The following is a 22,781-nucleotide window of genomic DNA, read 5'->3' on the forward strand; positions in this document are numbered from 1 at the left end:
TAACATTGTATTTTGTAGAAAAAAAAAAGAGCACTTAAATTTGCTTTTATTTGGGGGTAAAGTTATACTTACAATGTTCTATAAACAAATTTAAATTCATATTAATAAAAGAAAAGGAACACCTATTACAACAAATTTTTTAATTATGTTTAGTTGAAGCTACATGAATATATTTCAAAATACTCAGGCTCAAGGCTCGCACCTGTGGCCTTTACTATTACATAACCGTTTCTGGAAAAATGTTATTTTTCTCCACTAAAACTAGTTTTATTATCTTTATTCTATTTTTATATATTATCCTATTCTATAATTGCCGTTGTGGTCTGTGAGGCTGGGTCTGCCGTTGTGGTCTGTGAGGCTGGGTCTGCCGTTGTGGTCTGTGAGGCTGGGTCTGCTGTTGTGGTCTGTGAGGCTGGGTCTGCTGCTGTTTGGGATTCGGTTTGTAGAGCTGTAGCATGTTCTGGTGCTGTACACTGTAAACCCGAACAAGTTGACTGAACTTAAAACTTTTGTGGAAACTGATTACCTCAAAAGATTTAAGTACACAAACTCATATCTTCTAAGTATGGGGGTACTCAAAATTTGTATTTATTGTTAACCTAAAAATTTAAAATTATATTTTATATTTTATTAATTGAGCTTTACTCAAAGACTGTATACTTTAATTTCAATATTTTTGTCTTTCTTGTAGTTTATTATTTTGATGCAACACAATGCAATTATATTACAACCTAAACTCAAATTATCTGATGATTAATTAAAAGATATTTATGTTTCAATGTTTGAGTGTAGACTACTAAAAAAAAAAAAAAAAAAAAAGGTACGGAAATTCAGTTACTTTACATTTTGTTTATTTAACATTTTTTCATGAAAATTTAAAAACATCACAAATGTTTTTATAAAACAACTAACATGGACATCGGCACCATAAAGTGAGCATTATAAATTCTGTGTAGAACATTTATCTTTTTATAAAATCACAAAGGACGACATCAGTCTTAATTGCATCTTTCTCAAAATACACAAAAATGCAAAACAAAAAGTCAAATACTAATCACTTTTTTTTTTCAAATAGAAATGAAAAACAATTTTTTAAAATGGGTACAAAGACGATCAGCTTCCAAATAACCAGATAAGGCAGTCAAGTATAGGAAAATTAGGTAAACTGATGGAGTTAAATCCACCCAAAGCCTGTAGTAAACTTAAAGTGCTTAAAGTGCTTCAAACAAAGTGCTCAGTAACAGAGTGCGTGTCCTAACAAACATTGCCTTATATTCCTTAAGAGCATGTAGACAGGGGTTTCAGGGGTTTGCCGTCATCAAGCCCCATGAAGATATTTTGGACAAAGGCAAATGTGTGAACCAGCTTCCTGGGGTAGTCTAAATGCAGAGCATAGATCAAGCCAAACAATAAAGAAAATGCATCTGCAAATCTGGGAATATCATGCATCACCTAGTCGCCTTTCACCACAACAGCCATGCTTGAGGAAGTAAAATGGACTAGACTGGGAAGCGCTGTCGGTAACCACAGTGAGAAGGGCAACTGAAGTGTCAATGAGGGTCGACTCATCCAATGCGTCCGCCTGGAATAGACACAGTATCAATGGTAAATGGCCTGTATTTGTATAGCGCTTTACACATTCAGTCATCCAGACATTCACACCCATTCACACACTGGTGATGGCAGCTGCAGTGTAGCCACAGCCACCCTGGGGCGCACTGACAGAGGCGAGGCTGCCGGACACTGGCACCAGCGGGCCCTCTGACCACCACCAGTAGGCAACGGGTGAAGTGTCTTGCCCAAGGACACAACGACCGAGACTGTCGGAGCCAGGGCTCGAACCGGCAACCTTCTGATTACAAGACAAACTGCCAGCTCTTGAGCCACGATTGCCCCAATTAAATAAGTAAGGTTGGTTTGAGAGAATGTGACAAGCATGACCTGTAATCTAGCAAAACATTCAGCAGTGTAGTGGGTTACTTTGTAACGAGTTAGGGTACTCTACTTTTTTTGAAAAATGTACATTAACGTGTTAGCTTCTTGCATTACATAATTTGTATTTTTGTTATTTTTCTAAAAAAATTTTTTTATTTCATGACTTTATCTCAAAAAGAAACTAAATCTTGACTTCAGCCTGGTTTTTGGGCCACCTGCAGCATAGCCATAGTGCTGTGATACGCCTGTGCCCTGCTCCTGACCTGTGTGCATTTGTGTGTGAGGGTTTTCTAAAGAGAGGGTATTTTGTTTGTACAATTTGGTAGCTGCTAGGGTATTTGATGAAAGATTTTAAATTTTGTGATTATGCTTAGTTGTAGCTTCATTTAAAGGAAGAAGAGCTTGTGAATTGGAACCAACACAGGAAGAGAGATTGAAGCCATATGTGTAGAGGAATGCGGTGACATACGATACTACCTCCTGTTTTAACAGACAAGCTGGCGCTCTCCCCCTCTTTCTCTCCTTTTATGGGAATGTCTGAATTTCTATACATACAAAGTTACCTCCTTTTTCTGCAGATAAGCGAAAGGTTTTCTCCTTTTAAGGAAAATATTATCAGTTCCATACATGCCACTCCTACTGCTGTGGAAACTTGCTTGAAGTATAAATAAAGGATGTTCTGAATGCCCTGGGCGGTTTCTCTGTGTCACATGCGCATGTAAAAAAATAGATATCCGAGTTGTGAGTTTCTTTATCTTCTAACAATTTCTCCTCACATTTTCTTGGTCCTCCGAGCCGGAGGAGGAAGCATCGGTCGCTGTGTCCTGGCGTCGTGGAAACTGCACTGAAAGTCTGTCGACAGCCTTTTCGGAGTGAAAGTCCAGAGACGTGAAATTCGGGTTCTGGCCAGTGTTATTAAGTGGTCCACGGCGCTGGGATCCAGTGGCTGACTTTCAACATAGCCAGAGAAAGGGTACCTAGACCCGGGGCTTAGAGTACGCTTGGGGAGTGTGATCGTGTGTACAGCGTCTCTTTATGTCTGTCTCCACGTTGGTTGAGTGTGGAGTAAGTGTATATGAGAGCATGAGGGTGGGAATGGATGTTTGTATATGTGTGTGCCTGTATTTCTGTGTCTATATGTCAGGTTGGGTGTCAGGCGCCACCTCTCTGGGGACATCTTAGGCCCTCCAAGGTATGGAGGCCTATCTCCCCCTACCACCACTTCCCCTGCCAGTGGCGGACTCCCTCAGACATCGGTGCGTTGGTGGTTCTTTGTGTCCGGGGGTGGGCGTCCAGGTACACACCGGCTCACTCCTTGGCAGCCGCTTATCGGGGCCTGGAGCCTGGGGCTTGCTCGGGCCACTTTGGAGGTGGGGTGCCCCCGGCCTCTCGGCCTGGGGCTTGGTCACTCAGGCACGGCTGGCTGCCGACGGAGCTCACGGGCGCGTCACTGCAACCCCCCTGGCTTCTGCTCCGCGGCTGCTGAGTGAGCCCTCATCTGGGACTCTCCTCAGCTCTTTCTGGGACAGTGGCGCGGCTGCCCCTCTGTTGGTCTTCCTTGGTCTCTTGTGTTCTGGGGGCCTCTGGATGTCTGGAGTTTTGATCTCCTCCATACCTGCTTCATGCCCTGGAGGACGGGGCTGTGGCCCCCCCACACCCTCTAGCAGATCATTACATGAAGGAACCTTTTAAAAAACAAGCGCGTCCATGCTCACAGGTGTACACACGGGTGATCACACCCACAAACTACACCCTTTTTGGCTCCTACCTCAAAGCACACTGTGTTCTGTTGATCTTATGTGCTACACAATAATGTTTAATATTTAGTATTTACTGTCATATTCCCATATATCATTGTGATGTTGTTTATTCTATTACTCTTGTTCTCTTCTGCTTGTTTTCTTTTTTCTTTCTCAGCAGGTGATCCAGGTGATTGATATATGCATTTTTTCTTTTTTTTTTCTTTTTTTTTTTTTCCCTGCTCATTCTGTTGGTTTTTGGTTTTTGCCCTTCTCCCCCGTCCCTCTTCTCAGCTGTTTCTCTTTCCCTCTTTCTTTCTCCCCTTCTTTCCCCCAGTCAAGTCTGTCCCGTATTCAGTAAGTGAAAATAAAATAAACAATAAAAGGTGAATCAAATGGACCATTATGGCAAGGCTGGGATGGTCAATTTGGTAAAGTAAATCCGTTGGGCATCTTTCTTTGCATTTAGACAACAATTCTGATGGCAAAAGAGCCAAACGGGACAGGCAAAAAAAAAAAAGAAAAAAAAGAAAAAAAAAAAGGACATAGCCAGAGAATCTTGGGAAGGTAAAGAAACCACTCACTTACACTCGCGTAAAGCGAATTTAGGAGTAATCCACCGAAAGGATCTAATAAGTCTGATCCACTGCACGGATCTGTAAAAAGAGTACTAATCCGCCGAAAGGATTTTAAATTGGGAACTTTTAGGACCGACCTGCCGAAAGGGTCTGCGCGACTGTGTAAATGTTTGTGTTTTCTGTGTGTTGAGAGTGAATTGATTTGAACAGCACAATACGCTGCTGAATCACTCTCATTGTTATTGTCAGTGTTGGGAAAGTTACTTTTAAAATGTATTTCATTACAGAATACAGAATACATGCCCCAAAATGTATTCTGTAACGTATTCCGTTACGTTACTCAATGACAGTAACGTATTCTGAATACTTTGGATTACTTAATATATTATCATGCTTTTTACAACAACGTGAATGTACTATTGCTGTGTGATTTGTTACTATTACTGAAGGTCCGTGACTCCGAACTGTAGTAAAGGGACCTCTGACTAATACGGCGGGGTCCCTGTCGGCTCATAGCCGAAAAATAGCTTTACTTTGTTGTGTGGGTCAACTTTGCTAGCAGAGACAGAGAGAGGCGTAGAAAGGCTGCTCCAACGGAACTTATTGTTTTCGGAGGAAAACACGAACACGGTGTACAGTCGAGTCTTAATAGCTTACTTACAGCTGGGCTCGTCAGGCACTCTTCTTGGCTGCAGTGGTTATTATTATATTTACATGCTTCCAGCTCCCGTTTTTCCTCGATGACAACTCGTACCTTTCCACTCCCCTTTTTCTCCCTCCTCGCGCTCACAGACCCATAACGTGTATGGCAGTCCATTCTCTCTGCAACACGGACTACACTGCCCATGATGCTACATTCTTTAGAGCTATGCTTGTAGCATTCTGCCTGTTAGCTTAGCACAACAACAACAACAACGAAAAGGCGCTCTCTCACCCAGGAAACACAGTCGCAGAGAGAGAGAGAGAGCGCGTCGCACTGTAACCATGGCAACCATAATGCTGCCGCCTGGAACAACAGAACGTAGCTGTCAAACAAACCCAAACAGTCCTGACCCGCGACAAAATGAAACAGGAAAGTACCGCAGTGTAATCCATTTATTTCAACAAAGTAACTGTATTCTAAATACCACCTTTTTAAACGGTAACTGTAACGGAATACAGTTACTCGTATTTTGTATTTTAAATACGTAACGGCGGTACATGTATTCCGTTACTCCCCAACACTGGTTATTGTCATTTTATTTCCTGTAAGTAGCTGAAGTACTGGTGACAAAAGAGAACGGTTGAGTTCCGCCTCATAAAACTGACACTGCTCCACTAAATAGAGTGGAGTAGAAGGGTGTAGTCAGTAACCACTCTTTAAGTCTAATACCAGAGAAAGCTCTGCAGTTCTGTTTTAATGGGTAATCAGCCCACTAAGTTTACTGTTGACGAACAGTGGTTAGAAAAAAAAAAAATGTCCAGGCGCCGGACAAATTAGTGTGCAAAGATGGAGAAATCCTAAAAAGACCAAATGTTCCACCTGGGAAGGAAAATGTAGCCCATCTGCATTATTACAACTTAAAGGAGCATTACTGAAAGAACTAGGAGAGACAAAAGGTTTAAAGAAAAACGCACGCAAGAATTAGAATATTTCCAAGTATGGAAGCGAGAGGCAGATAGACGATGTGAGAACAAACAAAAGAAACAAGAAAAGAAAAAAGAAAAAGCAGAAGTATCATACCCCCCACCATATGCGCCCCTCCCTGGAGCAGCATCAATACTGAAGCCAACCCCCACTCCTGCTGCTGTGAAGCCAACCCCCACTTCCGCTGCTGCACGGCCAACCCCCCACTCCCGCTGCTGCGACCCCCCTTAAACTATCATGTGATCCGTTTAGACCTCAACCTGGTCCTTATGCAGAGGCACAAAACATGTTAGATAAAATGGCACTAGGTGAAAATCCACAGGAAAAAATAGGAAAAGATTGTTACGGACAAGATATGGGAGGTGATGTCAATCCACCTGGTCCTCCCGGCATTTTTCCCATGATAGCAGTACCAAACCCCAGATACGGCCAACTCACAGGGGAAGGTGAAGCAGATGGAGAGGCACAAAGTGATAATAACCCAACTACATTTGTGTTTCGGCCGTGGTCACAAAAAGATAGGCAAAATGTGTTAAAAGACGTTCCCCCTCTTAATGAAGGTTTCATACCCTGGAGAGATGCGGTAGAAATGATCAGAAGACAGTGGTATTTAAATGGTCATGAAATGCTTCAAGTATTACAAGATATACTAGGTTTAAAAATGGGAACGGTTAGGGGAGATTTCACAGGTAGCGCCGCTGATGGAACGCCCTTAACACCTTTAAGTCAAGACCTAGAAACTGCCGTCGCAAATTTATATGATCGCATCAGAGTACGATTAGCTCCAAGGGCTGACTATGGCAAAATTGGCGAAGTGAAACAAAAAGAAAATGAAACAGCGTCCGATTTTTTAGATCGCCTGCATCCGGTTTTTAGGCAACATTCAGGAATGGATTATAATGAAGGTCCCGACGGTCCTTACCAACAGCAGCTAAAAAAATGCATTCCTGAATGGTCTGCTACCCTCAGTGAAATCCCACGTTGAAAAACACTGGGTCACAATGAATACGGGACCACTAGCTGACGCATTGCAACATGCCGAGCACGCGCTCCGTGTAATAAAGAAAAAAAACTGCAAGCACAGGTACTTTCACATTAGATCCAGAAACAGGGTTTATCGCATTCTCAGGAGGATTTAGAGGTAACAGACAGGGACAGAGGAGAGGAAATAGAGGCAGAGGAAGAGGAGGATTTAGAGGAAAGGGCCAGAGATACGTAGGACAGACAGACTTACGCGAAAGAAGTGAAGAAAGAGATAATACGTGCTGGAATTGTGGCAAGGAAGGGCATTTCGCCAGAGATTGCAGACATAAAACAGACAAACGGCAATATTCAAATGAATGACTAAATGAGAAAAAGCCAAATGAAAATGACAAAAGTGATGCAGAAGTATTTAATGTCCATCAATTAGTTTCTGAAGTAGAAGGCAAACCTACGCTGACAGTCTATGTGAATGGTAAGCCAGTGCAGATGTTATGTGATACAGGAGCTTGTAAAACCGTTTTGAACAAAAAACCACAGGAAGTACAATTCGCAGAAGATACTTTAATAGTAAAATCAGCATCAGGTCACACTACAGTGCAACGACTGACAAAACCTTTATTTTTAGTATTAAGAGACAGCGGCAGATCATGCAAAAATCAGTGCATCTATGACCCGTCATGCCCCGTGAATCTGTTAGGAAGAGACGCACTAAAAAAAAAAACTAAAAATAGGAGTAGTGCCAGGAGAACAAGGCATGCCTGCAGAACTAATGCTAAATGATGAAGAAATAGAAAGCATCGAACCATGCCCAAATGGTTGTAAAGCGGGACCAGAGCCCCATTACTACTGGACCCTTGATCTTCCCTCATTAGAGCCATTACAACAAAAAGCCAAAATGTATTTACCACCTACATCTGTTGTACTTCCTTATACAGAGTATCACAACACACTGCAATATAAATTAAGCCCTGGGCCCTATTTCAGGAAGCCGGTTTAGTGCAAACTCTGAGTAAGTACACCCTGAGTTAACGAAAACTCTGGGTTTTCGGTTTCACAAAGCGAGTTTAGATTAATTCTGAGTGAGTTACTATGACGACACACTCCGTGAAGCTAACCTGCCCCCTAGCAGGTTTACTTCAACTAACCCTGACTTTCTCCGCCTCTTTGTCGGAAACCTGACAGTAGGAAGTGTCAGACATGGCGTGCTCCTTCCTTGAAGAGCCAGTAGATGTTGAAGCCCAAATTCTCCGCAGAGCTCTCCGCCGGGAGAGAGTGATTAGAGCGTGTTTGGACATTTTATCATTTCCTGATGATTTCCTGTGTGAACGTCACCGTTTTTCAGCACAATCTATAATTTATTTGAATAACATTCTCAGGCCTAATATTGCTCATGTGACACATCGCGGACATCCTCTCAGTTCTGTACATATTATTTGTATTGCACTTCGGTTTTTTGCAAACGGGAGCTTTCTGTATAATATTGGTGACGCTGAGCACGTTTCCAAGGCTACCGTCTGTCGGGCAGTCAGGAATGTTACAGTTGCACTGAAACGTCTCCTGTACTCGTCTGTGGTGTTCCCCGGTCATAGACCCACAAGATTTATCAAAGAGGGATGCCACAAAATTGCAGGTAGCAGGATGAACGAAACTTAATTCATGATGTGGTGATACTTGAACTACTACTTAAATTTTACATTTATTTTCACGGTTCCCAGGCGTGATTGGCTGTATAGATGGCACTCACATTCCAATCATTGCTCCTTCAGTAAATGAAGGAGACTATGTGAACAGGAAGTCTTTCCACAGCATTAATGTACAGGTACATAGTTCCCTGTAGCATTTCAAATTAACAAATTATTTCATTATAGTAATGGATGCTAATTTGTGTTCTCTGCACTGTGAAGATCATATGTGATGCTGCCAACATTATCACAAATGTGGAAGCCAACTGCTCAGCCTCTGTGAGTGGTGGTGGTGGAGGACCCCCACCTGTTTTTCGGGCCTCCGCTTTTTTTCTGTTGGCTATAACGGGTCACATTTGAGCATACAGAGTAAGCAACTATGTACTTGTAATGTGCTCAGATAATTTCAATAAGTGCTTACAGAAAGAAAATTAATGTAGCCTCTAACTACAATTGATTGACATAGGACAAACAGACCAAGCACTATGGCTCATAATACAATTACACCTTACCTGTTTGGACTATATTTTTATATTTCATTTTTACTTGCTGCCAGGAACGTTTGGGGCCTGTTGGGTTGCACCTGCGCTCAAATCACATCACAAAATAAAATGTATGAAATAAAAAATAAAATAAAATAACGTGTTAAATGGGTGGAAATCCCTAGATCAATGTTTAAATTAACACTCACGCATTGACTCTGTCGGCTATGTTTTGCCATGCATGCTCCCTTTCTTTTGCAGCTGAGGCTGTGTTACTTTTTTTCCGCGCAATTTGCATGTTATCGGCATATGCTGCCATCAGAATTTCGGCCTCAAGCGCTATAAAATACATTGACCGCGCCTTCTTTCCCTCCGTCTCCATGGTGACTCGCTTAATCTGTGCTCCACTAATCAGGGCTTTATGTCATGCGCGCGCTTAATTTGGGGTTAAAGCAACTCCGCGTTGATTGAACTAATTGTTATCAGCCTTTCTGAAACCGAATATTCCGAGTTGGACAGTTCGGGGTTACTCAACCCTGAGTATCGTTTTTCACTCTGAGTTTTCTAAACCGGCTTCCTGAAATAGGGCCCTGGTTTCAGCGATATTTTTGTAGATGGTTCAGCATCTAAAAGTAGCACTGGCCAAAACTGCGTAGGTTATGCAGTAACTACAGAAGACAGTGTGATTGAAGCAAAACCTCTTACACCCTCACACTCAGCACAGAGTGCAGAACTGAAAGCAGTTATAAGAGCATGTGAACTACACAAAGGCCAATCTATAAATATTCACACTGATAGCCCGTATGTTTTCTCAGCAGTACACAGTTTTGCGAGAATTTGGCAAAATAGAGGTATGGTCACATCCACAGGTAACCCAGTACAACATGGGGACCTACTGAAGACTCTACTGGAAGTGATCACCTTGCCAAAACAATTGGCACTTTGTAAATGTGCGGCACATCAAAAAGACAACTCTGTTGTCACAAAAGGAAATAACTTTGCAGACCAAACAGCAAAGCAGGCTGCACAACAAACGATAATGCTTCTAACATCCGAACGTTGTACACAAATACCACTTGACGTACTAAGAGACGAACAAAAAGCTGCAACAACCACTGAACAGAACAAATGGCTGAAATGTGGAGCACAACTAAAAGATGATTTAATGGTATGTGATGGAAAACCAATATTACCAAAGTCTCTACACAAAACAGCAGCCTTAGTGACCCATGGTATAACGCATGTGTCAACAGGAGGGATGTTAAAGATAATTAATACACATTTCTACACTATAAATTTTGAAACTTCAGCAAAAGAATTTGTAAGAACATGTCTAATCTGTCAAAAACGCAATTCACAAGGAAATTTAAGACCTAAGAGAGGCCTGTTCCCCACACCACCTCATCCATTTCACACCATCCACATGGATTTTATTGAACTGAATGAATGTCAAGGATCAAAATATGCTTTAGTGATTATAGATGTGCTTTCAAACTGGCCAGAGATATTCCCAGTAAAAAGGAATGATGCAATCTCCGTTGCAAAATGTTTATGTAATCATTTCATTCCCACTTATGGCATTCCTTCATTGATTAGATCTGACAATGGCACACATTTTGTCAACAAAGTTATCAGAAGAGTTTCAGAAGTATTAGATTTTAACATTAAAAATCATTGTGCATACCATCCTCAGAGTGCAGGATTAGTAGAAAGAACTAACGGCACTATAAAACAAAGACTGAGGAAATGCATGGAAGAAACAAAAAGACCATGGCCAGAGTGCATAGGTCTAGTAAAAATGTGGATGAGACTAACTCAGGGCTCCCAAAAATTGACACCATTTGAAATAATTCATGGGAGACCTTTTCCACTACCAATAACAAGTGAACCGATAGATAAATCTGTTAGAGAGATAACTTTAGCAGAATGGATGGTAAAGCTACTAAAAAACAAGGACATTGTGTTGAACAATAAACTGCCGTGTGATTCCTCTCCAATCTCTTGTAGATTAAAGCCAGGCGATTGGGTCCTTATACGAGTACTCCAGAGAAAGAATTGGAACTCACCCCGGTGGGAAGGTCCATACCAAGTACTCCTAACGACGCCAACAGCTTGCAAAATCGCTGAGAGGCCCTCTTGGATCCACCAGAGCCATTGCAAAAAAGTGGAAGTGAGTGACAGCACAACCTAAAGACACCACCACCCCGATTCTTTGGTGATCTACAGGTGAAGGGAGGGCTGATCGGGTATATCCCGCCTTCTACTTCTCGCCTGTAGTCTACTCACCAGAGTAAATCGGTGTGTCTGGTCATCATGAAGATTATTCTGTTTACCACCTTGGCCCTGCTGCTTACAGCATGGACTCTGATGCACTTAAAGGATCAAGAAGCCAACCTGCATAGAAGGGCATGGACATATGACAACTCACACCTGGCTGAAGTGACACAGGACCACATCCATCCCTGGATGAACAACGCCTGGTATAGATACATATATAATCGCACAGAAGGCAAAGATTGTTATATATGCTCACACATGCCTGCTACAACACAGCATGCTACATTATATGGCAGACCTATGAACATGACTCAAGTGACATGCGCAGCAAGCTTTGCCAGTCTAGGTTATCAATATTCAGGAATTGTCTTAAACCACAGTGACCCCCTGACTATTGGACTTCGAGATGGCAACTGTGACCAAATGTTTTGGGTTAACTTGAAGGTTAAACAAAGACATGAAGCACTGCATTTCCCGGTATTCCTAGACAATCCAATAAAATGGGAGCATATGAGATGTTATCGCCAGACGATAGGAACCATCGATTTAGGGACCACCAGGAACTGTGTAGGAACGTATACACATGCACTTGGTGGCCCAGTGAAGAACAACGGTCCATCTAACGGTACCTATTGGGTACAGGGAATGGCATGGTTATGTGGACAGCGTGCCTATTTCATACTCCCAGAGCAGTGGACAGGCACATGTGCCCCTATATTCATCTCTGACCACACATTCAAGATAACGGCAATCAAGAGCTTCCAATCTACGAGAAGGAAACGAGAAGCCCAGCAAGTGGAGCCACATGATTCCGTGTGGGGCACTGACGTACCGAAAGAATTTAAAACATGGACTACTGGACAAAAGATTGTCCATGCAATATTTCCATGGATTGGAGTTGGAAAACATGCCCTGCGTATTGAAACTCTAGATTATCGTTTTGGGCTGTTTTTAAATGCATCGACCACCATCAACAACGAGCAAAATCAGGAAATTGATGCCATAAGAATAACTGTTATGCAACACCGAGTTGCCCTGGACATGATCTTGGCAGAAAAGGGTGGACTGTGTGTTTTGTTCAATACAACTTGTTGCACATATATTCCAGACAATGTGCATTCTGATAATATGACAAATGCTCTACAATTACTTAGAAATGTTCAACAGGCACAGGTAACCGATTGGGCAAATTCACAAAGTAATTGGTGGGATTGGTTTATGAGCGGCTCATGGAGAACATTGATGTTTAAGGTTTTGATGTTTTTTGGCCTAATACTTATCATGTTTTGTATCTTTACTACATGCATTATCCCCTGTGTAAGAGGAATGGTATCAAGAATGATATCTCAATCTCTTGTTGCATATGTCACTGTGCCAGATGAGGAAGAAGGAGAAGACGATGAGTATGAAACTAATGTGATGAATGATTATGTTTGAATGATACACATTTTATGACGATTTCAGCTACAAACAGGAGGGAATGAAAGATTTTTAATTTTGTGATTATGCTTAGTTGTAGCTTCATTTAAAGGAAGAAGAGCTTGTGAATTGGAACCAACACAGGAAGAGAGATTGAAGCCATATGTGTAGAGGAATGCGGTGACATACGATACTACCTCCTGTTTTAACAGACAAGCTGGCGCTCTCCCCCTCTTTCTCTCCTTTTATGGGAATGTCTGAATTTCTATACATACAAAGTTACCTCCTTTTTCTGCAGATAAGCGAAAGGTTTTCTCCTTTTAAGGAAAATATTATCAGTTCCATACATGCCACTCCTACTGCTGTGGAAACTTGCTTGAAGTATAAATAAAGGATGTTCTGAATGCCCTGGGCGGTTTCTCTGTGTCATATCTGTTGAGCAGTGACCGCCCATGCGCATGTAAAAAATAGATATCCGAGTTGTGAGTTTCTTTATCTTCTAACAATTTCTCCTCACATTTTCAAATTGTATTTAAAAAAAAATCCATAGCATTTTATCTTACTGGCAGAATTTAAGTAATGCAAAAATACACTTACATTACATGTCTAAAAGAATTCTGGGTCCTCCTCCCGCAGGTATACAGGAAGGGCACGAAGTACTGCAGTGCATTTCACGTTGATATCAGGCGCCTCCTAAAAAGGGAAAAGAAAAGTTCATTTAACGCAAAGTTTTCAGGTGTCATTCTTTGGGGAGAATACATGTTTATGAAACTGCATGACATCAGACTCCACTAAATTTTGGAGACTTTTCTTTTAAGATACAAGCTTTCTGTCTCTTGTGACAGAGAGTCTGTTTCTTAATCATTTGACAAAAACCCTACACAGTATTTTAAAATAGTATTCTCCAGATCAGAGCTGTAATCTATATAGAACATGGGGTTCAAAGCAGTGAAACTTTTAATTTGTGTTAATTTTATCATTATCAATATATGAAATCTTCACCTTAAGGGACTTAATGAATGGTTTCTTCTAAAAATTAGAAATGATTGAGTCATTTCACATCATATGAAAATATTAATTTTTAATACAAATTTGGCCCTACAAAAATGGAAACTCAGTAACAAAGATAATGGAGATTCTCTAAACACGAGCGAATATCACAGTAAAATTGTTGATTGTGATTTACACATTGGATGTATCCTCAGTGATTTGGTACAATTATACAACATTTTATAAGAACTGAACAACTGATGAAACAACTTACTTATGTGACCACATATGAAGTGTTATAACTTACCACAAAAGGTGAACTGTGCCACTGACCCTTGGTAGATCTGCACATGATAAAAAAAAAAAAAAAAAAAAAAAAAAAAAAGCGCATTATAAATACTAACACAGCTATTAATAATTAAACTGGTGGGGTACATTTAAGATGTTAATGTCACAAAATAAAATAGACTGGTAGAAAGAAGTACAAGGAAATGGTAATGGGGGGAGCCATGAAAATAGATATTTTCAACATGATTCAGTGTGACAAAGCCAGGGCATGATTTAAAAAACAACAACAAAACAAAACAACAACAACAAAAAAAAAAAAAAAAAAACAGGTTGTCACAGTCCTGGGTCAGTGACCCAGTGTTTTGAGTTTCTTGTGCCTCAGTTTTTGTATTATGTTCTTAGTTCTCTTTGTTGTCCCAGCCTATTCTTTAGTGTAGTGTCTTAGTTTGGTGTTCTTGTACACTCAACAAAAATATAAACGCAACACCTTTGTTACTGCTCCCATTCCCCATGGGATGGACGTAGAGACCTAAAATTCATTCCAGATACACAATATAACCATCCCTCCCAAACAGTGGTCACAAATCAGTCCAAATGTGTGGTAGTGGGCACATCTGCTATATTGAGATAATCCATCCCACCTCACAGGTGTGCCACATCAGGATGCTGATCTGACATGAGTAGTGCACAGGTGTACCTCAGACTGCCCACAACAAAAGGCCACCCTGGAATGTGCAGTTTTTTGCGCTATTGGGGGTCTGGGGACCCAGAACCGGTCAGTATCTGGTGTGACCACCATTTGCCTCATGCAGTGCAACACATCGTCGCATGGAGTCTATCAGATTGTCAATTGTGGCCTGTGGAATGTTGGTCCACTCCACTTCAATGGCTGTGCGAGGTTGTTGGATATTCGTGGGAACTGGTACACGCTGTCGTATACGCCGGTCAAGCACATCCCGAACATGCTCAATGGGTGACATGTCCGGTGAGTATGCTGGCCATGCAAGAACTGGGACATTCCCCGCTGCCATCTGCCCTGAACAATGTGAACCATGATTCATCCGTGAAGCGCACACCTCTCCAACGTGCCAGACGCCATCGATGTGAGCATTTGCCCACACAAGTCTGTTACGGCGACGAGCTGGAGTCAGGTCAAGACCCCGATGAGGACGACGGGCATGCAGTTGAGCGTCCCTGAGACGGTTTCTGACAGTTTGTGCAGAAATTGTTTGGTTGTGCAAACCAATTGTTCCAGCAGCTGTCTGGGTGGCTGGTCTCAGACGATCTTGGAGGTGAACCTGCTGGATGTGGAGGTCCTGGGCTGGTGTGGTTACACGAGGTCTGCGGTTGTGAGGCCGGTTGGATGTGCTGCCATATTCTCTGAAACGCCTGTGGAGACGGCTTATGGTTGAGAAATGAACATTCAATGCACGGGCGACAGATCTGGTTGACATTCCTGCTGTCAGCATGCCAATTGCACGCGTCCTCATTGCTTGTGGCATCTGTGGCATTTTGCTGTGAGACAAAACTGCACATTCCAGGGTGGCCTTTTGTTGTGGGCAGTCTGAGGTACACCTGTGCACTACTCATGATGTCAGATGAGCATCCTGATGTGGCACACCTGTGAGGTGGGATGGATTATCTCAATATATAAGTTCAAGGCGCCCCCCGTGTGTGGCAGCCTGTTACAGCAGCTCTGCTCATTCTGAGTTTCTTTCTTTCTTATCTTTTCTTCTCGTAATTTTTTATAACTAACGTATCAGTAATTAGACTCTGCAACCATGTTCTACCGTTTTGTGCTAGTTCTGGTCGTTTTTCTTAGTTTATTTCTACTTTTTTCACGCGTGTCTGGGGACTCAGAGCAGGGATCCTTTGTTTACAGTACTGCCGGCGGACAGACCCGACATTCCCAGCGAGCTGAGGAGGAAAAGACGGGGGTGTCGTGCTGGGAAGGAGCGCCGTCGCCCGAGAAGGAGACGTTATCGACCATCTCTTCCTTCTGTAATTATTGGAAACGTAAGATCTTTGCCCAATAAGATGGATGAGCTCACGTCGCTAACCTGGTCACAGAGGGAGTACCGGCAATGTAGCATCATGATGCTAACGGAGTCGTGGCTAACACCGCTAACTCCGGACAAGCGTGACACTACCGGGATTTCAGATGCTGCGAGCGGACAGGACGAGAGAGAGCGGTAAGAGGAAAGGAGGGGGACTGGCAGTTTTTGTGAACGACAGATGGTGTAACCCTGGGCACATCACTGTGAAAGAACAACTCTGCAGCAGAGACATTGAGCTGTTAGCCGTTAGCATGCGTCCGTACTATCTGCCCCGGGAATTCTCACATGTTATCGCAATAACAGCGTATGTCCCCCCCTCGGCCAACGCGGATGCAGCCTGTGACACTCTCCACTCAGTGGTCAGCAGACTGCAAACAATCTCCGAGAGCCCTTCTCATAATATCAGGGGACTTCAATCATGCCTCTTTGGACTCCACACTGCCCACCTTCACCCAGTATGTGACCTGCTCAACCAGAGACAATAAAACACTGGACTTACTGTATGCCAATGCTGAAGAGGCATACAGTTCATCACCTCTCCCTCCACTGGGCAAATCTGACCACAACCTGGTGCACCTTGTCCCTGTGTATGAGCCCTTAGTGCGCAGGGTGCCACCAGCCACCCGCACAGTGCAGAGATGGTCAGAGGAGAGCGAGGAGGCTCTTAAGGACTGTTTTGAGTCGACTGTGTGGGAGGTGATCTGTGACGACCATGGAGAGGACATCGACAGCCTTACTACATGCATTACTGACTATATTAATTTCTGTGTGGATAACACCGTACCTACCAGGACTGTACGGTGTTTCTCCAACAACAAACCTTGGATTACCCCAGAAATTAAAGCTGTCCTCAAGCAGAAGAGGAGGGCCTTCAAATCCAAAGACAAAGAGGAGTTGAAAAGGGTGCAGAGAGAGTTGAGGGGACTGATAAGGAATGGGAAGGACAGCTACAGGCAGAAGATGGAGAACCAGCTTCAGCAAAACAACGTTGGTGAAGTCTGGAGAGGCCTCAGAACCATCTCAGGCCACAAACAGCAGAACTCTCTGCCTGGGAGGGATGTGAGGTGGGCAAATGAACTGAATCATTTCTTCAACAGATTTGATTCAACCATGAGACAGTCTACAACATCGGCTGCAGACTCACACACCCCCACTGCTGCTGTTCCACCTCTGACACCTCAGACACTTCACACCTCCTCTATTCACCCTGCTCACTCCTCCCCACCCCCAACAACAGCATCCAATACACACTCAACACAAGGCTCCAGCCTGTCTCTCTCAACCACCCAGGTTAGGAGGGAACTGAGGAGGATTAATGGCAAGAAGGCAGCGGGTCCAGATGGCATCAGCTCGAGGGTCGTCAGGTCCTGCGCGGACCAACTGTGTGGGGTGATGGAGCACCTCTTCAACCTGAGCCTGAGGTTGGGAAGAGTCCCACAGCTCTGGAAAACCTCCTGTGTTGTACCAGTGCCAAAGACTTCACGCCCCAAGGACCTCAACAGCTACAGGCCGGTGGCTCTGACATCCCACCTGATGAAGACCCTGGAGCGGTTGGTCCTGGCTCAGCTTCGGCGCCTAACAAGCTCATCACTGGACCCACTTCAGTTTGCCTACCAGCCTGGCATTGGAGCGGATGATGCCGTCATTCACCTCCTATATCGTTCCCTCGCTCACCTGGAGACCGCTGGAAGCACTGTGAGAATCATGTTCTTTGATTTCTCCAGTGCCTTCAACACTATTCTTCCCTCGGTTCTGAAGGACAAGCTGGAGAACTCTGGAGTGGACCATCACCTCACTACCTGGATTTTGGACTACCTCACCGACCGACCACAGTATGTGAGGACTCAGGGCTGTGTGTCGGACAGGGTCGTCTGCAGTACGGGGGCCCCACAGGGAACGGTTCTGGCTCCGTTCCTCTTCACCATCTACACTGCAGACTTCTCCCACAATTCCACCCAGTGCTTCCTGCAGAAGTTCTCTGATGACTCTGCAATAGTCGGCCTCATCACTGATGGGGACGACAAGGAGTACAGAGGACTGACTCAAGACTTTGTGGACTGGTGCCAGCTGAACTACCTCCAGATCAACGCCAGTAAAACCAAGGAGCTGGTGGTAGACTTCCGCAGGCACAAGCATTCTCCACTGCAACCACTGAACATCCAGGGTATGGACATTGAGGCTGTGGACAGCTACAGGTACCTTGGTGTTCATCTGAACAACAGACTGGACTGGACTCATAACTCAGACGCCCTCTACAGGAAAGGGCAGAGCAGGTTGTACCTGCTGCGGAGACTCAGGTCGTTTGGGGTGGAGGGCCCACTCCTGAAGACCTTCTATGACTCTGTGGTGGCTTCTGCTATCTTTTATGGTGTGGTCTGCTGGGGCGGCAGCATCTCTGCTGGGGACAGGAAGAGACTGAACAGGGTGATCCGAAGGGCCAGCTCTGTTCTAGGATGCCCTCTGGACCCAGTGGAGGTGGTGAGTGACAGGAGAATGGCGGCTAAGCTGTCATCCCTGTTGGACAACGTCTCCCACCCCATGCAGCAGACTGTGACAGCACTGAGCAGCTCCTTCAGTGGGAGACTGCGGCACCCACGGTGTGGGACGGAGAGATTTCGCAGGTCTTTCCTCCCCACTGCTGTCAGACTCCACAACAAAGACTTTAACTGAACAAACACACACATCCACACATGTGCAATAACACTAAGTGCAATAATCTTTTCTGGCATCGTTGTATTTTTACTCAGTTGTATATAGCATTCGTATTCTATTTTTATCTTATTGTATATTTTTATTCTATTTTATTCTACTGTATATAGTATATTATTTTATTCTATTCTGTACAGCTGTGTACTGTATTTATTCTTATTGTATTCTAATTTTTGCGTCATAACTTTTGCACTGTCCACTTCCTGCTGTGACAAAACAAATTTCCCACGTGTGGGACTAATAAAGGTTATCTTATCTTATCTTATCTTAATATAGCAGATGTGCCCACTACCACACTTTTGGACTGATTTGTGACCACTGTTTGGGAGGGATGGTTATATTGTGTATCTGGAATGAATTTTAGGTCTCTACGTCCATCCCATGGGGAATGGGAGCAGTAACAAAGGTGTTGCGTTTATATTTTTGTTGAGTGTATTTTGTTTAGTTCTGAGTATTTGGTAGCTGCCCTCTGTGTTTCTTAGTTGCTCTGTCTCCCCTACTCTAGTTTGCATCTGTGCTAATTCCTGTTTTACTTTGAAGGTCTGTGTCTCATGTGAGTGTATCCTACTTTGCTCCCTTGTCTCGTCAGTTCTGATTTCTCCCAGCTGTGCTCTCCTGTGTCTCATTCCCCTCGTTACTTCCCATTGTATTTAAACCCTGTGTTTCTCTGAGTCAGTGCTGTGTCGTCCCTCAAGCTGTGTGTTTCCTCGTGTGAGTTTATATTTTCCCAGTTTAGTTTTGTATGCTCGTTTTCTGTGAGCAGCAATTAAAGCTGTGATTTTGAGTTCATCCCCTGAGTCTGAGTCCTGCATTTTGGGTCCAACTCCTGCCTGCCGCACAGCGATTCATGACACAGGTCTTTTAACCTAAAAATGTTTTAATGGCCATGAAGAAAGGTCTCTTCAATAGATCTTTCAACTCACCTGTGTTTACTGTCTCCACCTGAAATTAATTGCAGTCTGAATTTTTTTTTCTTCTGTCTTTTTGTCTTCGGTCTTCAGCCTTGGAAGAAAAAATAAAAATATTGAAAACCTTATTAGCACACTAAATATACAACACCTTGCTATATTTCAATTGTTTTAGATAGAAGTTGCCACTGCTAGCTGAGTCACTTTTGAATGATGCTAATGAGAAGAAAAAAAAACCTGCCGAACAATGAGGCTGCTGTTGTAAAAACGCCAACTTTCTTGCGTTGGCAAGGGGTCGTTAAAATATCACTAAGACCCTTTCTTTATGTGTGATTCTTCGTAAAACTGTGTTTTAATCGGTTAAAACTGACGACATAATCTATGTTTGAAAAAGAGCGCGAACAACAGCGAACAACTATTCACCACCTGGGTCTGTGCTTTTTAACACAACAGCGCATTCGAAAACAAGTTATTGGCTGCAACATATTAATATACTTGCTTTTTTACGGAAAAAACAAACATAACGAAGGTTCCGTTTTACTTACAAGTTTCTCCAAATGTGTTCTCCAGTCGCTCGAGAAGGGCAGCCATATTGAACAGAATTTTCTGTCAACATCGTTCAGGTTAGAGAGAAAACGTCATGACGTACACATGCGGAGCTCGAAAAAAAACATTTACTCAAAAATCATAATTAAGAAATCAATATTTACTCTTAACTTCTAAGCCATGTACAATTATAACTGTTTGAATCGTTAACCGAACAGAAAAGTTTTAAGTTGTTTTAACTTTGTGAGGAATTTCAATTGTTATATCCACAAACTTTATAAGTCAGGTAGACTGTTGGGGTTTACAGTGTAGCACTTGTGGCTGGTTCTGGTGGTTCGTTCTCTTTCTGTGCTGTTGCTCCTGACTCTGGATCTGATACCGTTATTGCTATACCTTGTGGAACTGGAGATGGATGTTGTGTTTGAACTGGTAATGATGTAAGTGATGCCATTGGTGCTGTAGCCTGTGTAGCTCTAGGAGGAGGTGGTGGTGGTGGTGCTACCGCCACTGGTGCTGCTGTAGCCTTTGAAGCTAGAGCAGATGCTGGTGCTGCTGCAGCTTGTGGTGCTGCTGGACCTGGTTGTGCTGTTAGTAATGTGGCTGCTGTTTTCTTTAAATCCCGGTGTGGCACTCTTGGCATGCTGTCTTTGCTTAACTTTAATTGGTCAATATTTACTTTTGGAATGATTGTCCCATTGGAATCCTGAAGATCTGCACTTTTACCTTGGATTGCTGCAATAATGTAAGGGCCTAAAAAGTTGGCTTCAAGTTTCCCCCCCTTTCCTCTGCTGGCTTCTTATTTAGCTCTTAAAACTTTGTCACCAACTTTGAAGACGACATCTCTCTTCATCATTTTTATTTTGCCCTTTGTTTTTTCCTGAGCTTTGACCTTGTTGTCCTTCACCAGTTCCAACAGCTTTTGAATGTCTTCTGACAGCTCCTCCTGCCCCACAATGTCTTCCACACTCTCATCAACCTTTGAATCAAAAGACATGTCTATCATTACTATAATTTGTGTAAGATACACAGATAATACATAAAAGAACTGAGAAATACAGTGAAAATTTACATTAAGTGTCTTTGGTAAGGTTTTAAGACAATGTATTTCTGGCAAAGCTTCAGTGTATCTTGGGATTGATTGGACATGAAGAAAACGGTTATTGAGGGGTGGAACAATCCATAAAAATATTCAGTGGTGTAGTGCTTTTATGGCGGTGAAACTGATCTGCCTGTGCCTCAAAAACTAAAAAAGTTTCGTTGTGTGGGATTTTCATGTAGTTTGTCACAGACAGAAAGACATACCATGAACTCTTCTGGGATTTCGGAAGGATAGCGAGCCTCTCTGCCAAACATTAGGTAATAAGGTGAGTATTTGGTGGTCACTTGTTTTTTTAGTTCTGAGTCCAAACATTACAGCATCCAGATACTCATCCCACATTTCTGGTTGGTCACCAACGACTTTACACAGGGCTCTGACAATGAAAGCACATAGAAGACATTCATATGAAAGATCATTTACATTTTTTAATAGTTTAATGTCATGCATTAATGTTTTGGTTGAAGGGAACCCCCATAAATGTATAACATGTACTCCAAGAATTTACCTCTGGATGGTGCCATTCATTTTCTCCACCAGCCCATTCGTTTGTGGGTGATAGGAGGAGCAGAGGCTTCTTTTAATTTTTAACAATCCGCAAACCCTTTTGTTGAGCTGCAAAAGAAAGTTATATACACTGGCTATAAGCACATTACAATAAGCAAATTTTATGAGACAGTTTGTCACTTCCCCGGCTGATTTTGACTTTGTGGCCATTTTGTAAAATAAATCAATAAAAACTCATATGTATTGATGTCCATTGTTGGTTTCAGTAAGTTTTCCAATAAGGTCCATCCCAACCAGTTCAAATGGCTGAGAGACCTTAAAAACAAAATCATAGTTAAGTTAATAATACTGAAATTATACAGAATGCTAGTCTACTGTTATAATTTTTTCAAGTATATAATCAGTAGTTTTCTAAGCAATGAAAACATTGTGTGATTAAATGTGATTATTTGCTATGGTCGATGACTAACTTTATCGGAATGTATTCTGCTGGTTTTTTAATTGTTGCAGCACTTGCCTGGCAAAGTGCACACTGGGAAACCTAATCAAAAATAAAAGCAATTCAATAACAAACACAAGAGTTGATGATCAAGGTTTACATAATATTGCGGCTCCTCCAACCTATGGCCGCGGCAGGCTAAACATGAGGACACAGATGACGCACAACAATAAACACATAAAACACACTTCTGTACCATTTGCTCCTTTTATTCCACATGCAACGGTCCAATATACAAATCAGCACACGGGATTAACTATTAAACAAATGCACAGACTGCACAAACAAATAACTGCAACTCACCAATAACTGCACTAACTACTATGCCAAATTACAACTTGGCCTATGGCATCAATTAGTGCACAAATATACAAAAACCATCAAGTTACAGTCAAAATACATCAAAATCATTTAAGCTGCGGTCAACAGAAAGTTTTGCCTCATGCTCACCCTACCTT

At 42.7% G+C, this 22,781-nt stretch overlaps 2 long non-coding RNA genes across 2 annotated transcripts; both read right to left on the reverse strand.

The window, feature by feature from the left end:
* Positions 1-840: 840 nt before the first annotated feature.
* Positions 841-20,296, reverse strand: LOC308406164. Its single transcript, XR_013973466.1, has 5 exons — positions 20,221-20,296; positions 19,691-19,769; positions 14,021-14,057; positions 13,321-13,416; positions 841-1,582 (listed from the first exon to the last, which is right to left on the reverse strand). It is a non-coding gene; the product is annotated as an uncharacterized lncRNA (long non-coding RNA).
* Positions 20,297-20,891: 595 nt separating this feature from the next.
* On the reverse strand, positions 20,892-21,945 carry LOC308405820. The gene is made up of 3 exons (XR_013973402.1): positions 21,826-21,945; positions 21,524-21,693; positions 20,892-21,197 (listed from the first exon to the last, which is right to left on the reverse strand). It is a non-coding gene; the product is annotated as an uncharacterized lncRNA (long non-coding RNA).
* Positions 21,946-22,781: the final 836 nt, after the last annotated feature.

This window comes from Rhamphochromis sp. 'chilingali' (genome assembly GCF_963969265.1).
Source record: "Rhamphochromis sp. 'chilingali' genome assembly, chromosome: 11".
Taxonomy (NCBI): domain Eukaryota; kingdom Metazoa; phylum Chordata; class Actinopteri; order Cichliformes; family Cichlidae; genus Rhamphochromis; species Rhamphochromis sp. 'chilingali'.